The 18,365-nt window shown below is 41.4% G+C and overlaps 1 long non-coding RNA gene across 2 annotated transcripts; it reads right to left on the reverse strand.

The window, feature by feature from the left end:
- Positions 1–2,237: 2,237 nt before the first annotated feature.
- LOC125946014 (uncharacterized) lies at positions 2,238–14,146 on the reverse strand. 2 transcript variants are annotated; one of them, XR_007467318.1, is made up of 4 exons: positions 13,709–14,146; positions 12,754–12,842; positions 8,032–8,296; positions 2,238–2,383 (listed from the first exon to the last, which is right to left on the reverse strand). It is a non-coding gene; the product is annotated as an uncharacterized LOC125946014 (long non-coding RNA). The 2 variants fall into 2 exon arrangements; XR_007467317.1 differs by having other exon boundaries at positions 12,754–12,847.
- Positions 14,147–18,365: the final 4,219 nt, after the last annotated feature.

The following is an 18,365-nucleotide window of genomic DNA, read 5'->3' on the forward strand; positions in this document are numbered from 1 at the left end:
CTATGAGTTGCCACTGCCACGGTGGCACTGGCTTTGCTGGGGCCATCAGAGTATTTTCAAGTAGTGGGATGTCCATTTCTTCACTAATTTTTCTTACACGTAGTGAAAAGGGTTCTCTTGCTGTCGGCCGGTTATTAAAGAGTGTGGAACTGGTCATATCATTTACGGTTGAGAAGGACGGATGTTCCGGGTTTGAATTTACTTTCAGGAAATAGGTGAGGCTTAAGGATGAACGTTGCATATCAAGCGACCACATGTCCGCCTCTACATACAGGCTTGCCACAGGACTTGTCCTGAAGGCACCAGTGGCTAGGCGGATGCCTAGATGGTGTACAGGATCCAGAATCCTTAGGGCGCTTGGCGTAGCGGAATGGTACACTATGGCGCCGTAATCTAATCTTGTAAGTATGAGGCTCTTGTACAAATTTAAAAGACACTGTGTGTCACTACCCCAAGCGGTGCGTGACAACACTTTTAGAATATTCATTGTTTTCATACACTTATTTCTTAGATACCGTATGTGTGCCACAAATGTAAGCTTCGTATCTAGAATCATACCTAAAAATTTATGTTCTGTTTTTACGTGCACGCGTTCTCCCTGCAACTCAATGTCAGGATCGGGGTGCAGACCCCTCTTTCTGGAGAACAGGACGCAGGTGGTCTTTTGTGGGTTAAGGCTAAATCCATTCTCGTCTGCCCACTTAGACACCTTGTTCAGACCAAGCTGAATCTGCCGCTCACAGACTGCGAGATTGCACGAGGCAAAACCTATCTGTACATCATCGACGTATGCAGAATAAAACATGTTTCTTGGGATATACAGACGCAAAGAACTCATTTTTACGATAAAGAGAGTGCAACTGAGCACCCCACCCTGTGGCACTCCAGTTTCCTGCACAAAAGGTCTTGATACAGCATTTCCCACACGAACACGGAAAGTGCGATTAGATAAATAACTTTCTATGACATTTAACATGTTACCACGTATACCAACGTGCGAGAGGTCTCTAAGTATTCCAAACCGCCACGTGGTATCGTAGGCTTTTTCTATATCAAGGAATACAGAGAGAAAGAACTGTTTATGGATGAAAGCTTCACGAATTTGCGTCTCAATACGTATCAAATGGTCGGCGGTGGATCGACCTTCTCGAAACCCGCATTGGTACGGGTCAAGCAATTTGTTTGATTCGAGAAAATGTATTAGTCGGCGGTTAATCATTTTTTCGAACAGTTTGCAGAGGCAGCTTGTTAGTGCTATAGGGCGGTAACTCGAAGCAGACGATGGGTCCTTGCCCTGCTTCAGTATAGGAACGACAATGGCCTCTTTCCAGGCAGAGGGGATCTTGCCGGAGGTCCATATACACTGTAAAAAAAATTGCTTTGGTTTTACGGCAAATCTGCTGGTAATTTGTGACCGAACACTTTCCGTAAGTAAAGAACGGTCATTTCCGTAGAACGGACAACCGTAAAAATATACACCGTATTACAAAATACGAGTGCTTACATATTCAGAAAACGGAAGACTCTGTATGCTGAATCATATGGTTCGACCGTTAATGTACAGGTGCTTTCCGTATTCAGAAAACGGAAGGCGCTGTATGTTGAATCTGTAGTATACGGTCCAACCGTTAAAATACAGGTGTTTTCGTATCCAGGAAACGAAAGGCTCCGTATGCTGAATTTATACTATACGGTCCAACCGTTAAAATACAGGTGTTTCCGTCTCCAGAAAACGAAAGACTCTGTATGCTAAATCTGTACTATACGGTCCAACCGTTAACATACAGGTGTTTCCGTACTCAGAAATGAAAAGGCTCCGTATGCTAAATCTGTACTATACGGTCCAATCGTTAAAATACAGGTGTTTCCTGTATTACGTTTTACAGAGCATATTGATTGTTTAGAGAATGTATTATCGGGGACAGAAGTGCCCAAAATGTGCGAATGTCGACCGAATTTTATTGGTGCACTTTCTGCTGGGATCAGCCACGCTAACATTTGCATTCGGAAAGTGGTCTGCAACGCAGATGATAGCGGCTGATAGTGCAGAGATGCAATTTGGTCGACACCCGCACGTCCTGGGCACTTTTGTCCCTGATAGTACATATCTTTTAATGCAAATGTCATGAATGCAGCTCATCGCAGAAGCAGCAGGTCGCTATGGAGAAAACTGTCTGGCCAACACATTGAAATAGCTCAAAAGATCAAACACTTTGCCTTTTGTGATATGAATGAATTGCACGGCATATATACAAATAAGTGCAAAATTTTATTCGTCAAGTACTTTAGATCACAGAAGCAATTTTATTTTCTTCGACCACTCGTCTTGCACTGTTTCCTGGTGAAAGCTGTTCCCACATGCCTTGCAAGGATAAACTTGCTGCTGTTAGGAGAAACAAATAATATTGGTGAATTTCCATCCTAAACGAAGTGGCAACAAAAGACAATCACAGAACACAACAAAGCGGTAACTAAAGTATTAAAAAACCGTGAACGTGGTTCAACATTGTCAGAACAAGGGATGTTGCTGTAGCTAACATTTCGACAGATACGTGTCATCAGGGCAGCAACTGTTTTCCTTGGCAGCGGTTTTGGATGTGCATAGCTCACTCGTCCCTACCCTCATCTGGTGCATATAGTAGGTCAAGAGAAACCGAAGTGTTAAAATAAAGGTAGGAAGGGTGTGTTTTGCAGTGATTGTGATGGAGTGTGTAGGGGCACTGCTGTAAGTTGTTACAATGAGTAGGGGTGACCTAAACAGAAAACGATCTGTAAACCTAGTAGACCTATTCTTCCCAGAAATCAACATAGGAATTAAAATAAACTGTTTGGACATTTGGCAAAAAAAGCAATGAAGAATTAGGCAAAATAACATGATGTGTCTGTGTGTCTGGTTAAGATCAGTGGAAATGGCAAATGAAGGTACGTTATCAATAAACATTTCATCAAGATCCAATAAAGAAAAAAAGATATTGGTCAAATATTAAATAAGTAAGGACACCAAATTAAACTGGGTATGACCATAAATAGTAAAGAACAGCCTGTGAAAAAAATGGGACGGGAAATGATAACAAGGTGCAAGATAGAGAAAAGTTTAGCACTGTTTACTGTATGTTCATGCCACTACTGACGACTTGAAGTTTCAGTCTTCCTGCTGAAGCTGTATTACTTGGATAAGGAAATGGGTCACTTTGCAGACAAGTCTACGTTCAGATTCTGTTCAAATCTTCAATGTAATTTTATGGAAGAAAATGGTATGGACAGTCCTACTGGATGGGCATTCATTCAGCAGTACCATCCACAGGTATTAGCTTAAAATTTATTGGTCTCACTGGACCTTAGCTCTTGGGAAATCATTAGCTGTTTTTTTTTATCACAGATGCCTTCAAGTTATATCGGTTGGCAGGAGTGCTAGCAAACAACATTATACTTGTTGCCGCAGTCAAAAGTGATATTTGGTAACAACGAGTAAAAGAGGCAAACAGCATTCTACAATACTGATTCAAATCAACCGAAATAGCTGCTAAAATGAATGTACCCTGGCCCCCAATACACAATAATTACACATCACATTAATGCTCATCGTGTCGATCATGCTATTAGAACACTAGGCATCAAGTGAGGAGAATAAGGAGATAAAAAAAATTATGAGGTTTTACGTGCCAAAAACACGATCTGATTATGAGGCACGCCATAGTGGGGGATTCCGGAAATTTGGACCACCTGGGATTCTTTAACGTGAACCTAAAGCTAAGTACACGGGTGTTTTCGCAATTCGCCCCCATCGAAAATAAGGGGATCGGAGGGCACATCCTTTTTTTCGAACATTAAATGTGCTTCGCATTAATGTTGCCTTCCAACTCCGAAAGGAGCAGTTTCCGAGATGGTGACCGACACATAAGAAAACTCGTGACATTCTGTGCAGCAGAACATCACGCGCAAATACACTTTTTCCTGCAAAATGACATCCTGTAGTCAAACCTTGTGCACATGTGCCAACCTTAGAATTTGAAAAACACCACAGTGGAAAGGCACAAAGTGTTAACCTTGCTGAAGAATACTAAAATTATTTGATTATTCATTCAAGATTTGCAGACTTTGCTCTCTACAGGTGCTGTAAACAGGCACCCTGCTTTTGCAGTTGTACCAACAATGATCTGTAGAGCAGATGAGGAGCAATGGTTATGAAGTTTAGGCAGGAGTATATGCCGCAAATGACAATCCACTTCACATTTTAATCTGGTGGAGGATGCGTACTCCAAAATAGAAGAAACTAGTGTACCCTATAGATTGCTGTGGCCGATGCCTGTGCACTAGCAGGTACACATAACATGGCAGTTGCAATTATATTTCCACAAGCTATAGTTACTGCAAGCTACTACCAGTGTACTGGTCCACAGCTGTAATACATTTAGGGCAATTTAAAACTCTCTAATGAATTTATCTCATATGACAGAATTGGAATGCAATATCTTGCAAATAAGTGATGCTCTATGTGCCGTCCCAATGAAACACCTTTGAAAAACCTGAATGGCCACCTAAGCCGTGACGAGAGGTGAAGTGTATTCTGTGTTAACTAGTACAGCTGCATAGTGTAGAGCTCTGGAGAGTGCATTTAGTAACAGCTGTGAAGCTTTTCTCTTTTTTTAAACTGCACACAGTAAACACCTTGCAGTTTTGAAACTCTTTTTATTAAAAAAATTTTCTGCACACAAACAAACAAGGACGAAGAACCATTTGCTTAAGAACCCACAGATCTGCTCAATCCAATCAACAGGACACATCAGTAGCGCATATAACCACACGTGTGATAAAAATGCCACGGATCAGCGTGACCCCGTCAACATAAAAACAGCAATGCACATAAAACGAGCACTTAAGATGAAACTATGTTAAAGATAAGATGACAGGAGCAAATTCTCTTTATCTAGCAATGAAACAGAAGGATGACTGATGCGTTTTACTTTAGTTTTGCAATCCAGTGCACTTCCACAATTTCTCTCACGGTTTGATTTAGTTGCCTAAACAATGTGCCGGTGCTTCTAAGACAAGGTGAGCACGCATGTTCTTGACAATGCATGGCCAAACGCTTACTAGGGCCACCTTTCAGACTGGACAAGTGTTCCCTTAGTCTTGTGTTAATGCATCTTGCAGTCTGCCCTACGTACACATGACCACATGTCATAGGAACCTGATACTCAACATTCTTCGCACAATCAAGAAATTGGTTATTATGCGGATGTTTAATACTACATTCTTTCTTTGCATCACCCTTACTTTCGAACTTACTTTTTACTCTAGAACACACATTACCTCTTTTGTTTTAGCCGAAAACACCACTTTTACTTCGTAACTCCCAGCCACCTTTTTAAGTCTGTGTGAAAGGCCATGCACATATGGAATCATTGAAACCTTGGAAGCTAATTCTTTCTGCCTTTGATTTTTTGTGCATAGTTCTTTATCCTGTTTAAGTTTTTTCATTAGTCTAGTGCATGACGCCAGCATCACAGCGAGCAGGTACCCGGCCTCTCTCAATTGATCAACTTGCTCAAGAAAGGCAATGTTTACAGTGCGGTAACATGACTTCAACAATGCTGACTGGCAACATGAAATGACTGTGACATTCTTTACAAGCCCGGAATTGCTTGAGGCATAGTTCATGTAGCTTGTTATCAAGAAACTGTAGCTTCTTATCTACCAGTACTTGCAAAGTAAAATTTAAGCCCTTGCCTAGAGAGTCAAAGGCTTCTACTACTAGTGAAGGCTTGACTTTTACTTCGGAAGTACCGGTAGATAACAAGCTACAGTTCCTTTATGTCAAGTTAGAAATTCTACCAGAACATGTGTGTTGGTCATTCACGCCCCGAGCTGGAAAACCGCTAATGAACTATGCCTCAAACAATTCCAGGTTTGTGAAGAATGGCATAGACATTTCATGTTGCCGGTCAGCATTGTTGAAGTCGTGTTATCGCACAGTAAACATTGCCTTTCTTGAGCAAGTTGATCGGTTGAGAGAGGCCGGGTACCTGCTCGCTGTGATGCTGGCGTCATGTGCTAGACTAATGAAAAACAGAATAAAGAACTACGCACAAAAAATCAAAGGCAAAAATAATTAGCTTCCAAGGTTTCAGTGATTCCTTATGTGCATGGCCTTTCACACAGACTTAAAAAGGTGGCTGGGAGTTACGAAGTAAAAGTGGTGCTTTCGGCTAAAAACAAGAGGTAGTGTGTGTTCTAGGATAAAAAGTGAGTTCGAAAGTAAGCGTGATGCAAAGAAAGAATGCAGTATTAAATATCCGCGTGAGAACCAATTTCTTCATTGCGTAAAGAAAGTTGTGTATCAGGTTCCTATGACATGTGGTCATGTGTACGTAGTGCAGACTGCAAGATGCATTAACACAAGACTAAAGCAACACTTGTCCAGTCTTTAAGGTGTCCCTAGTAAACATTTGGCTATGCTTTGTCAAGAACATGCGTGCTCACCTTGACTTAGAAGCACCGGCATATTGTTTAGGCATCGAAATCAAATCACGAGAGAAATTGTGGAAGCGCACTGGATTGCAAAACTAAAGGAAAAATGCATCAGTCATCCTTCTGTTTCACTGCTAGATTCGCTCCTGTCTTTTCATCTTAAGTGCTTGTTTTATGCACATTGCTGTTTTTATGTTGAACGGGTCGCGCTTATCCGTGGCATTTTTATCACAAGTGTTGTTATATACGCTATTGATGTGTTCTGTTGACTGGATAGCACAGATCTGTGGGTTCTTAAGTAAATGGTTCTTCGAAAATAAAACCAGTTGTTAGAACGCGATCGTGCTTGTGTTGCTCCTTTTCTTCGTCCTTGTTTGTTTATGTACAAAACATTTTTTTTAAATGAATCTGTTCCACTTAGGCCAACTCGCAGTTTTGCTTCCTTTTTTTGAAAGGTAATGATGCGTATGGCTATCACATGCATGTACAGTATGACCTTCATTCCCAAACAAAGTGAACAGCACTACCCTATGCGTCAGGTGCCTTGTTTCACACATTCTCCCAAACATTATTAGCGCGGGATGCTGAGGTTGGCAGGGAAACTGATTTATGGAGCAGTATAAAGTATTAAGTACTCAGCTCTTAATGTTTTCTCTGCTGTTTAAGCATCGTTGGGTCTTATAGTAAGAAAATACGAAATACAACATGCATAATTCACGACGCAACCCCTTTGGAAGTATTTAGTAGTCTGAATTATTATGGGTTGCATATTTAGATTAGAAGGATTTCATTCCGCTGCAAGAATGGTATCATCCCAATAATTCTTGCGTTTGGTGCTATATTTACTTTTATTTCAGTTGGAATGTAGATGCATCGACAGCGATATCGCTTGACATGTCTCCGATTGACTGTTTCTCCAACTTAAGCAAACTCATATTCTGAAATGACCTTGTAGATGATACCAAGAACTTGCTCAGCAGGAGTATGTCTAACATTCACGAGATCTGAGGCTCTTGAACGCATATCTAAGAAAGCCTGGGGTGCATGCTGCTCTCATTTAATCAGCAAGTTTCTGGAAATCATCTATAAGTTTTCTTGTGATGAATGTAAATTTGCTTGTACAGGAGAAACATGGAACTTGAACAGGTGAATTATGTAGCATAAGAATGATATCAGCAAGAAGCAGGCATCAAGAAGCATTGTCGCTCAACACGCATAAACCATCAATTAAAAGAATTATTGGGATGATTTAAAATTATGGTAGTGGAATGAAATCTGTTTTCTAATCTATATATAAACTCCTTGATTATTCAGCCTACTACCACTACCTTTGCCAGAAACATTCATAGTCATTATCCTACCTATGCAAAATTATTCCGGCCAATATTCAAGCCTTCATACCCTTTTTTTTTTGCACTGCCAATTCTCTGAGGGAGAAGAGCTGTCCCTATTTCTCTCTACCTATTTCTCGTTCACTGCTCACTCTCAAACTGCATTAGGCTTGAGCAGGTTCTATGCTTAAAGCTGTGATTCCCTTTCGCTCTGCCACCTTTGACCCACCTGGTTAGCTAAGTAGGTAGAAAAACTGCAGAAGAAAGGTGGTGGCGCTGAGTTGGACTTGTGCCCCAAGGAACCTTTGCACGGTGGCTCGAGGAGCAACTGCTTGTGGCATGGAGTGGCTCAAGCTGTGATGAGTTCACTTTGTAAAACCCTGCTGGTTACTGCTGGCCCGTCTTTGCCGGAACAGGAATGAACGTTGGTAGTCTGCAGTCTCGGTTTCTTCCTTGAGTGCCATGGCCATGTAAAGAAACCTTGTCTCGACAGGCTGCATAAAAAAGGATAATTTTCTGAGCTAAGTCTTTTTTCCTAAAAGAACCCATTTAAGTTGTATTTGTAACTTTGCGACACTTTCCGGGTGATGCCAGCTGTACTTCATTGCACAATACCACAATCATGACTGAGCTGTGGCCATTCTGAATACAGCTTGCAACACGTGACAAGACCATATATACAAATGCAACCAAAATAGTAAACATTTGTTGTAGCTTCTGTATATGGCACTATTTGAATGAGACATTTGTAGCACTCTTCTCAGCTCAGTAAACTTATTTCTAGTTATCTTACTTTTCATGAGGAAATTGCCATGAGCTTCTCTTGAAAAGTAAGTAAATATTCTTGCTTCAGTTTATTCTTCAAATACTTTCATCACGAAATTCTTGCATCACGAATGGATATCAGGAACCCATTTACACCACAGGCAGAGCTCCATATGTTTAAAAACATTATAAATCATAGTACAATATGCCAATTTTCGTAATCGTGTCATGCTAGTATTATTGGTGGCTATGGCTGCTTCAAGCAATTATTTTTCATTAAGGTGGAAACAGTTATCAAATCAAATTGTTTGCAGCAAGGGTGTACAATCCACAAAATCAATCAAAAAGGTCACGTTGTGTTCACTATTCAAACGTTTAGGATAGGTTACATACAACAGCTAATAAAGAATGCAAACTTGAAAATCTCAACTGAAGAAGAAACCAGTTTTTGAATATGGAGCAAAATGCCACCAGCTCACGTGGAGTACACCCTTACTATGTACTCCAAGCGAAGAATGTTGTTACAGCAATGCTTGAACACTATATGAGTGTAACAATCAACAACCTTAAGCGGAATCTTAACACCACTAAACAAATCGTGCTTCGAAGATTCCTGATCCAAAATTCTCAACAAATTGTTCTGGTGTTGTGTGTGTTAAGCTTGTGTGTTCTGAAATGCAAGCTCACATCTAAAATTTCTCTAAAGGCAATATCAGCTTTCTCAAGATAGGTATGACGTGCAGATAAAGTGGATAATGCATGACATCATGAACACTCTGATGTGTTTACCAGTGGACTCACTCTTGCAGCCATGAAATTATGAGATGCAGACACATTTTACGTTGAAACCGGTTTTGTGGAGTACTGCATGCTTCCCAGGCTTCTCCAGTTGTGAGAGCCGTCTCCCCTACACAAATGAGTGATGAGGAATAAAAAATAATTTCAACATGCAACAATATGTTGGTCATTTGCTAGTATCCAGCAGGCTTTTTGACTCCTAGCTTGCCTCATACAAATCTACCATGCACAGCATTTGCTTTGCCCAAGCATCAGCCACTTTACGATGCAATGTGTACAGAGCCCTTGCCCTTAATTTTTCTGCTTTGGAAACAGTTACCGTGTGTTCATCTGGCGTCGAGAAAGGGGACTTAAAATACTATGTGCACCACTGATCTCTACTATGTTTTGCTGGATGCTGCTTTGCTGCCCACAGAGCCAGGCGTAGATGAAGCCAGCGGAAATGCAGTGTCGTGCAGCGGCTTGTCCCAAAAGTAGGGCATACGCTGCACTTACCAGTGTGTGCCGTCGCATAATATTGCTGGCATAAAAAATTTTCTTTGTGGTTTTCCACATCTAGGCGATGTCTCCACATGTCTGGTGAGAGCGTTTACGATGTTCTGAACCCGTACGTGATAAGTTTTTCTTACAGAAAGCATTTTCTGATTCACAAGTGTTTTCAGCACGCGCCACTCATGTTAGCGATGCTGTCAGTGCTGTGATGGAAAATTCTAGACGTCTTCTCGAAATACTTCTCTGGACTGCTTTGGTAGCTTACGGCACAAAGGGCAAGCATTATAGCCGAAGAAATGCCGCACTCCTGTGCGGGTGAAATGCCACAGCAAAGCCGTGAAGTACCAACTTCTGGGACAAGGTTGGCTTCCGTCAAAGGCGCTCAATGTGCTATCCAGCCCTCTATAGCAGAGCTCAGTGGTGTGCAACCTTTTATACTAGCTTTGCTTTCTAGTCGGAACATTGGAAACAGCTCCCACCTTACTTTTCTCAACCTGTGACATGCGAACCTAAAGTCGCATCACTGTATTGATTCTATGGCTTTAGTTTTCTAAGCGAACTGCCTGCATATTCTAGCATGTTGTTAAAAAATATAGTTGGCACATTTTTACTGTTACAAGACAGGTTAGTTGGCTGATAGAAATGTGAAACATGTTACAAGCGCTCTGATAGGATGCAAGAAGCAGAATTGAAATTTACTTGGCACAGGGGCTACAGCAGGCAAGTATGGTTACTGTATGCTCTAGCGTTGTTTCAAGTAAAAGTTTTTATGCTGTATTTATACTTATTCTGAACCATCAAACTGCACAATCAATGTTCCAAGTTTATACATTCTTGGCGTTTGATTGCCCACATGATTTATTTCCTATGAACACAGGCAGTAATCCCTCTATAATAAGCAAAATGAGTTGGAAAAGGAATGCCGTGATAATAGTCCACATTTGCCGAGGGCAGAAATAATTAATGGCTGATAGCACTTAATTGAAGCTACATAAATATTCAGTTTTCTCACAGCTTGTTCAACAAGTAATAAAGAGGTATGCTGTGCACCTTTGCATGACCAATGCAATCTGGTGAGAGACTGTGCACTGAGTCTGCTTGGTTGTGTTCGGCAGTTTGGCTTTGGTATTGTGCTATACATAATTCTTTGGGTACTCGTAGCTTACTTTGCGATAAAATGGAACTTGGAGCAGTGGTCATCTATACATAAATATTTGCACATAAATAACGCAACCACAATTACAGCATGATGAGGCGGGGCAATATGAGACTCTCAGAAAACGAAAAAAATGATATTAAGATTATAATGTGACGTGATGCCACAAGGAAACAAAGCAATGCATAGAAGCAGATGGCGCTTCCATGCCACCAAGATTATTTACTAAATAGGCAGCGCTTCAGAAGTGCCCGCGACACAATTGAAGAAGGCAAAGCTGCGTTTGCTCGTGTGTGTTTGAACACGGCTCCACACGCGGTAGCGATCACAGCATTGTTGCCAAGTGGTTTAGATTGCCGCAGTTTAAAGTTCCAGAAAATGTACAGAAGAACAATCTGCTTTATAGTCTTACAGAATATAACGTGAAGTACATTACAAGGCCAGAAACATTCCTAGAAAAGTTGCCTTATATTTGCATAAATCGGCAAGCAGCATAGCTTGTTTTACATAGAATAAATTTTCATGATTTTAACATGCAGGGGCACCACTTGGCTAAGCAATAGGGATGTAATGTGTATGCATACAAGCATTACCCCATTCATTTGTACCACATCGCCCATTAGAAATCAATTTTCCCGTCCAAGTCTGCCTCATGCAAGACTGGAATTAAAGCATAAGTTTATACAGTCATCCAAACCAGAACACCTCATTTTCACATATGAAATCCATATAAATAGATCTCTCTTGATGCCAGCCTCCTGGAACGCTGAACCTTGCTGCATGCTTTAGAGAAATTATAGTAGTAGCACTTTACTCAAAAGTTATTTAGGGCTGCAGTGTTGCAGAACACACCTACAAATGCCGCATTTCATGTGTAACAACTTGGTTTATTTGCTTCAACAACCTACCAAGAGCAAATTAAAATTATTTCTTCCTGTTTAGCATTTTTGCCTGCTAGACCACAATCGATCGATGTCATCAATATATTAACTTGGAGAAACAAATCTGGCTTATACGGGGCGTCCCAACTATTACACACAAAGGTTTGGAAGTATGCAAATGCTACATATCTGGACACAACCAAGGTAACGTTTGCCATCACCTGGAGATACTTTTTTTGCATTCTGCCTAATTGCATAATTAGGTGTAAATTATTTAATCAACTTCTCAAATATTATATTTACATGAAATACATGCTACATGAAAGTTTATCCGAGCGTGAAAGAAAGCCACGAATACACGCAAAGAGCCTCGAGCGGCCATTCATGCGGCAATTTTATGTTTATTCGCGAGCTTCTTTCCCGCTCGGAAGAACACTTTTATGTAGCACTTTTTGCACAACAGGATGCTGTATCGGGAGTTGTTCATGGTGTTCTACAATTTCCTCATTTACACTTTTCATCTGATTAGAGTAATTGAGAGGTTGATTAATTAAGACTAATGATCTAATTAGGCGGAATGCAAAGAATATTCTCAGTATCTCCAAGCAATGGCAAACGTAATAATAACTTGGTTTTGTCCAGCTACGTGGCCATCTTTATTTTTAAAAATATTTATGCATCATAGTTGGGACACCGTATATTAACACCTTCACATGTTGCCACAGCTGCGTGTTGTAACATTCAAAGGGTGCTTGTCCACCAGCACTCCAATGTCACTAACAGTGATCACGTACACAGCTAAGTGGATCGCCATGATGCAGGTTGGTAGTAAAATGCTGATAGAAACAAATCCACTCACTTTGAAGGCAACAATATTGCAGTAACTTGAGAGACATGGCGTCATGGCAGGCAGCAGATTTCTTCTCAGCTCCAGCAGGACACCAGCAACTAGTCTTTCAGTAAAAGAAAATATTGAATCAGTAATGTTATGTTACCTTGTTCTTGCTAAGCATCAGCACAATCATCTGATTTTCATGCATATCCACTTTCTGCTTAAGCAGTTCAACTGAAGTATTTATAAAATACAGTCTATGTTGATTGCATTTGCTTCTCTGGCATGTACAATTTTTTTGCAACTGATACATTTACAGCTAGCTATACGACACGAACGCTTGGACTGCCCAGACATCATTAGAAGCAAAACGTCTTGCTGCACCACAAGGGCCGGTATTTTGTAGCGATGCCTTTAAAGTAATAATGCCTTTTCGCGCTTATCGCGCTTTGTCAGTGGTCAGAGCGACGGTCCGCTGGCGTTATCAACGTTGATATCGTGAGCGCTCTGACCACTGGCAAAGCGCGATAAGCGCGAAACGGCATTATTACTTTAAAGGCATCGCTACAAAATACCGGCCAAGCAGTTGCACCAAGGAGAGACACAGCAGAGCTAACAATTTTGTTTTGGTAACTACAATGAAAATGCATGCAAGCAAGGAGGCAACTATCGCACGTATAGTGCCAGTTCAAGCGTCAATACAAATTATGTGCGCAACTGAATGCACTCTTATTCTAAGTTTTTAATGCGCCTGAGCAATAGGTTATACGCGCCACACGAAAAATTTCGATCGCGCTACCATGGAGATCGATGTGAAATTATATGTGATCCTTTTTCCCATTCACGTGCCATTTTTGCCCTATGACGCTGTTTACTGGCCTTTTGAAAAAAAAAATAGTTCTGTTCGCGACGCCAGCTTACCACACATCATCTAAACAGCTACGCTATGCAAACCGAACAAATAGAATTACAACGGGCTTACCTCATACGTACGCGTACGCGCAGCGCACGTACACTGTTGAACATCCGTTGAGGGCAGGCTATCCCGTATCCAAGCGCATACGTGCACCCGTACACAGGATTCTTCGATGCCGCAGCGTGCAGAGTTTGTAGACGGACACATTCCGTTCAAACATCCCCGCGCTATGACGGCACTTGACGAGCACAGAAGCGTACACCACACCGCGACAAATTCGGAACTTTGCCAGTCCTAACATGCCGCGAGTCCTACAGCCGAGAGTCAAGCAGCCTAACCATCCATCGCGTCTGTTCTTCGCTCACGATGCGTCAATCTCTGTTCCCTAGGGCCTTGCTCCACTCTTGAGTACAAATCAAGACTTATTTACGGTAAACTAACAAACTGTCCAACATAAAACGATAAAAGCCGGCTGGCTACACAATGCAGCTGCGTTAACCGCTCGTCTTGTTCACGCGTGTTCACGTAACCACGCGCGTCGCCTCCGAGATCGGAGGCGACGCGCGTGGTTCCACCTGGTGCTGGGAGCGCGGAGAACAAAACAAAATCGGTTTCGTTTTCCCATTTATGCAGTAGTTGTTCGAAGAGTAAAATGAATGCTTGACAAATAATTGAGCTCTGGAAGAGGAGATCGCTTTCTCTGCCACAGGGTAGTACATTGTATACAAAGAGATAGAGAAAGCAAGGAGAGAAAAAGCAGAGAAGTCAACTAGACGAGAGTCCGGTGAGCGTTGCAATGCCGTGCTACAGTGTAATGTGATGCGTCAATAAGCTCTAGTATAGTGTTAATTTGGACTGGCTGGTGCATGTAATGAACGGTCAAATAATAAGTTGTGCCATTACTTTTACCCATGGATAAAGCTCATGTAATAAATGGTGTTGCATGTTGGGTTAAAAAAGAAATAAAGGTTGAATCGTTATGCCAACTCGGGACAGGGCGTTTTTTTTTTCTTTTTCTTTCTTTCTCTCTTTCCTTTTGACAGTTCACACAGTGCTATATCCCTCATCTTCGATCACCTTCCCGTAGTTTGCACACGTCTTGGTGCCTGTTCGATGCCGCAGCGTGCAAATTTTTGTAGCCGAGTGAAACACATTGCGCGCAAGTATACCCGCGCTATGACGGCACATGACGAGAACACAAACATACACCACAAAGCGACAAATTCGGAACTTTGCTCATTCAAACATGCCGAGAGTCAAGCAGCCTAACCATCCATCGTTTCTGTTGTTCACTCACAATGCGTCCATCTGTTTTTGTACAGCATAATTCCGTACATGAAAGTGTGCGCTCGCCGGTCTTGTTTCAAGATGAAGCGCTAAATGATACATGATGATATACATTAATGACATAGCATTAAATATTAATTCAACAGTTCGCCTTTTTGCCGATGGTTGTGTGATTTACAGAGAGATATATGGCTAGCCCTAACGACATTATAACACTGCAATCTGACCTTAATAAACTAACGGAATGGTGCTGCAAATAGCAGATGCAAATTAACACAGAAAAGGCCAATAACCTGAACTTCACTTCCGTTCCAAAGTCTCAAACTAATACTTATATATTAAACAATAGCATACTAAACTCGGTTACATCGGTTAAATACCTCGGTGTCTACATAAATTGTAGCTTAACATGGACTGACCATATAAAATATATCACAACTAAAGCGCAAAAGAAACTTGGCTTTCTGAAGCGACGCTTGCATCTGGCCGACAGGGACATCAGGCTTCAAGCGTACACTTTCTTCGTGCGTCCCTCCCTGGAATATGCATCAGTCATTTGGCATCCCTACCAGATCGCCCTTACCAATCTACTCGAAGCCGTCCAGAATAAAGCAGCGCGATTCATCATGTCATCCTACTCCCGATTTCAAAGTGTTTCATCTTTGAAGCAAACACTCAACATGCCGCCACTCGCAATGCGCAGAAAATTCGCCAGATTATGCTTTTTTCACACACTGTACCACAGCAACACATCATTTGCCCGGTCACACATATTTTACCGCCACCTCATACTTCACATCGCATCGATCATGCCTACAAAGTTAACCCTATCTTTGCCCGGACGAAAAAGTACAAGAATTTGCCGTTAACCTTATCAATAAAAGAATGGAATGATTTACCCTCCAGAATTGCCACGATAACACACAGTCTTCTTTATTTCATTCAGCATTACTAACGTATTTACAATCCTAGCACATTTAGTAACATTTTTCTCTCCCAGAGCACTTATTCGCTTTCGCTATTTTGTTCTTGCTTCGTTGAGTGTGAATTTTGTAAGAATATTTACCTTGTTAATATGTTTCACGACTTGCTGTACCCCAAAGTGCTGCATTTACCACCTGCGATGCTCCTTCATTTGTGAAAATTGTGTTCTGCTTTATGTCCCGCCACCCCCTATGTAATGCCCCTGTGGGCCCTTAGGGTATCTAAATAAATAAATAAGAATAAATGCTTGCGATTACATCTTACCGAAAGAATTGACAACACTGTCAACAATTGAACAGTGCAGATTATGCGTAATGGGGGTGTGTCAATGAATGAAAGTTGACAGAGATGAGATATTTTGCAAATTCTATGGGATGATTGAAGCCAAATACTGTACAGTTCAGTAAAACCCTTCCACTCCTGAGTTAATTCTTTCTCTCAGTCTAAAATTTCATCTAGCCGAAGTTCTTGGATTTATAGGCCGCCAGTTCTCTTCGCGGCCATTTCTTGTTAAATCGTGGTCATTATACTGCGTTTCGGTACTGATTTAGAGTGCGCACAATTTTTGCATAGCGCACCAATGTAATTGCCAATGCACCAGCACCTTAACGGCGCAGGTTTGTTTACGTTGTCATGTATGGCCACCGCTCTTCGTTCACTAAAACTTATATGCCCTATATATATATATATATATATATATATATATATATATATATATATATATATATACAGTGCTGACAGGAAATAAACGTCATGCAGTACAAACACAGGCGCCATTTGCGTTGCAATAAAATATTCTTAGAGGAAACTTTGTGGGTACAAGCGCTCACACAGACAGCATGTATAGTTTTCCTTGCAAAAATACGGATGATCGCGTAACAAAAATACGGAATTCTGTCTGTTTCGTACAGAACAGTGTAGTCACAGTATTATTACGGAAAAATGTCCGTAAAACTTAAAACGGGGAGCACTTTCCGTATTTTAACGGAAATTTTGCTGTATTTCTGAAAATGAGATATTTTCCGTATTTTTACTGCAATTTTTCCGTGTAATGACGGAAATCCTCCGTATATTGACGGAAATTTTTTACAGTGTAGCATTGTATAGGGAGAGGAGAGTTTTCTTTGTTTCATGAGGAAGGTGTTTCAGCATTTGATAAGCTATGCGGTCAGAGCCTGGCGCAGACTTATTGCAACAACTAAGTGATGCATACAGCTCAGCAATGCAGAATGGCTGGTTGTATGCCTCGTTTCCCGTACCTTTTCTTTCTAGTTTCTGTTTTTCTATTGTAGCTTTGTGCCTTTTAAATGTTTGGGAATAATGAGATGAGCTGGCCACATGTTCAAAATGTGCTCCCAGGCAGTTAGCTTGGTCTTCCAGACTGTGGCCTTGTGTGTTTACCAACGGGAGTGAATAGGTTTGTAGCCCTTTTATCTTATTAACTTTCTTCCAGACTCTGCCCTCGTCTGTATATGAGTTTATGTCTGATAAAAACTTTTTCCAACTTTCTCTCCTGGCGTGTCGGCGCGTTCTTCTGCCCTCCGATTTAATTTTCTTAAAATTAACGAGATTTTCCGCAGTTGGGGAGTCGCGTAGCAACCCCCACGCTTTGTTCTGTTTCCTACGAGCGTTCCGACATTCCTCGTTCCACCATGGGACACGGCGTTTGCAGGTCGCACCATTAATTTCTGGTATACATTCAGTAGCGGCATTGATTATGAAAGATGCAAGATACTCAACCGCAGCATCAATTGCCAGCAAAGATATGTCAGGCCACGAGATACCACTTGTAAGACTTTTGAATTTCTCCCAATCTGCCATATCCAACTTCCAGCGGGGTGCCTGTGGTAGAGGTTCGTTTTGTAGTGGTGATCTCAGCAGTATCGGGAAGTGGTCACTCCCGTAAGGATTTTTTATAACTTCCCATTTAAGTTCAGCAAATATAGACGGGGAAACTATACTGAGATCAATGGAAGAAAAAGTTTTGTTTGCGAGATTGTAGTAGGTGGGTTCCTTCTTATTCAGGAGACACGCACCAGAGGAGAAAAGAAATTGTTCAATTAGGCGTCCTCGCGCATCGATACGTGTGTCGCCCCACAAGCTGCTGTGTGCATTGAAATCGCCAAGAACGAGGTAGGGTTCTGGTAATTCATCTATAAATGACTGAAATTCATGCTTGTGTAAAGAATGGTGTGGGGGTATGTAGAGCGAGCAAATGGTTATGAGCTTACCCAGAAGTACAGCACGAACGGCTACCGCCTCTAGTGCCGTTTTGAGTGGAAGTTGCTGACAGGCTACACTTCTGTCGAGTATGATGGCCACACCACCAGATGATGCGGCAGAATCCTCGCGATCTCTTCGGAAAACAATATTCTGACGTAGGAAGTTGGTGTTTCTGGAGTTTAGGTGTGTTTCTTGAACACACAGCACCTTTGGATTAAATTTATTGATA

The sequence above is a fragment of the Dermacentor silvarum genome, chromosome 5 (assembly GCF_013339745.2).
Source record: "Dermacentor silvarum isolate Dsil-2018 chromosome 5, BIME_Dsil_1.4, whole genome shotgun sequence".
Lineage (NCBI taxonomy): Eukaryota > Metazoa > Arthropoda > Arachnida > Ixodida > Ixodidae > Dermacentor > Dermacentor silvarum.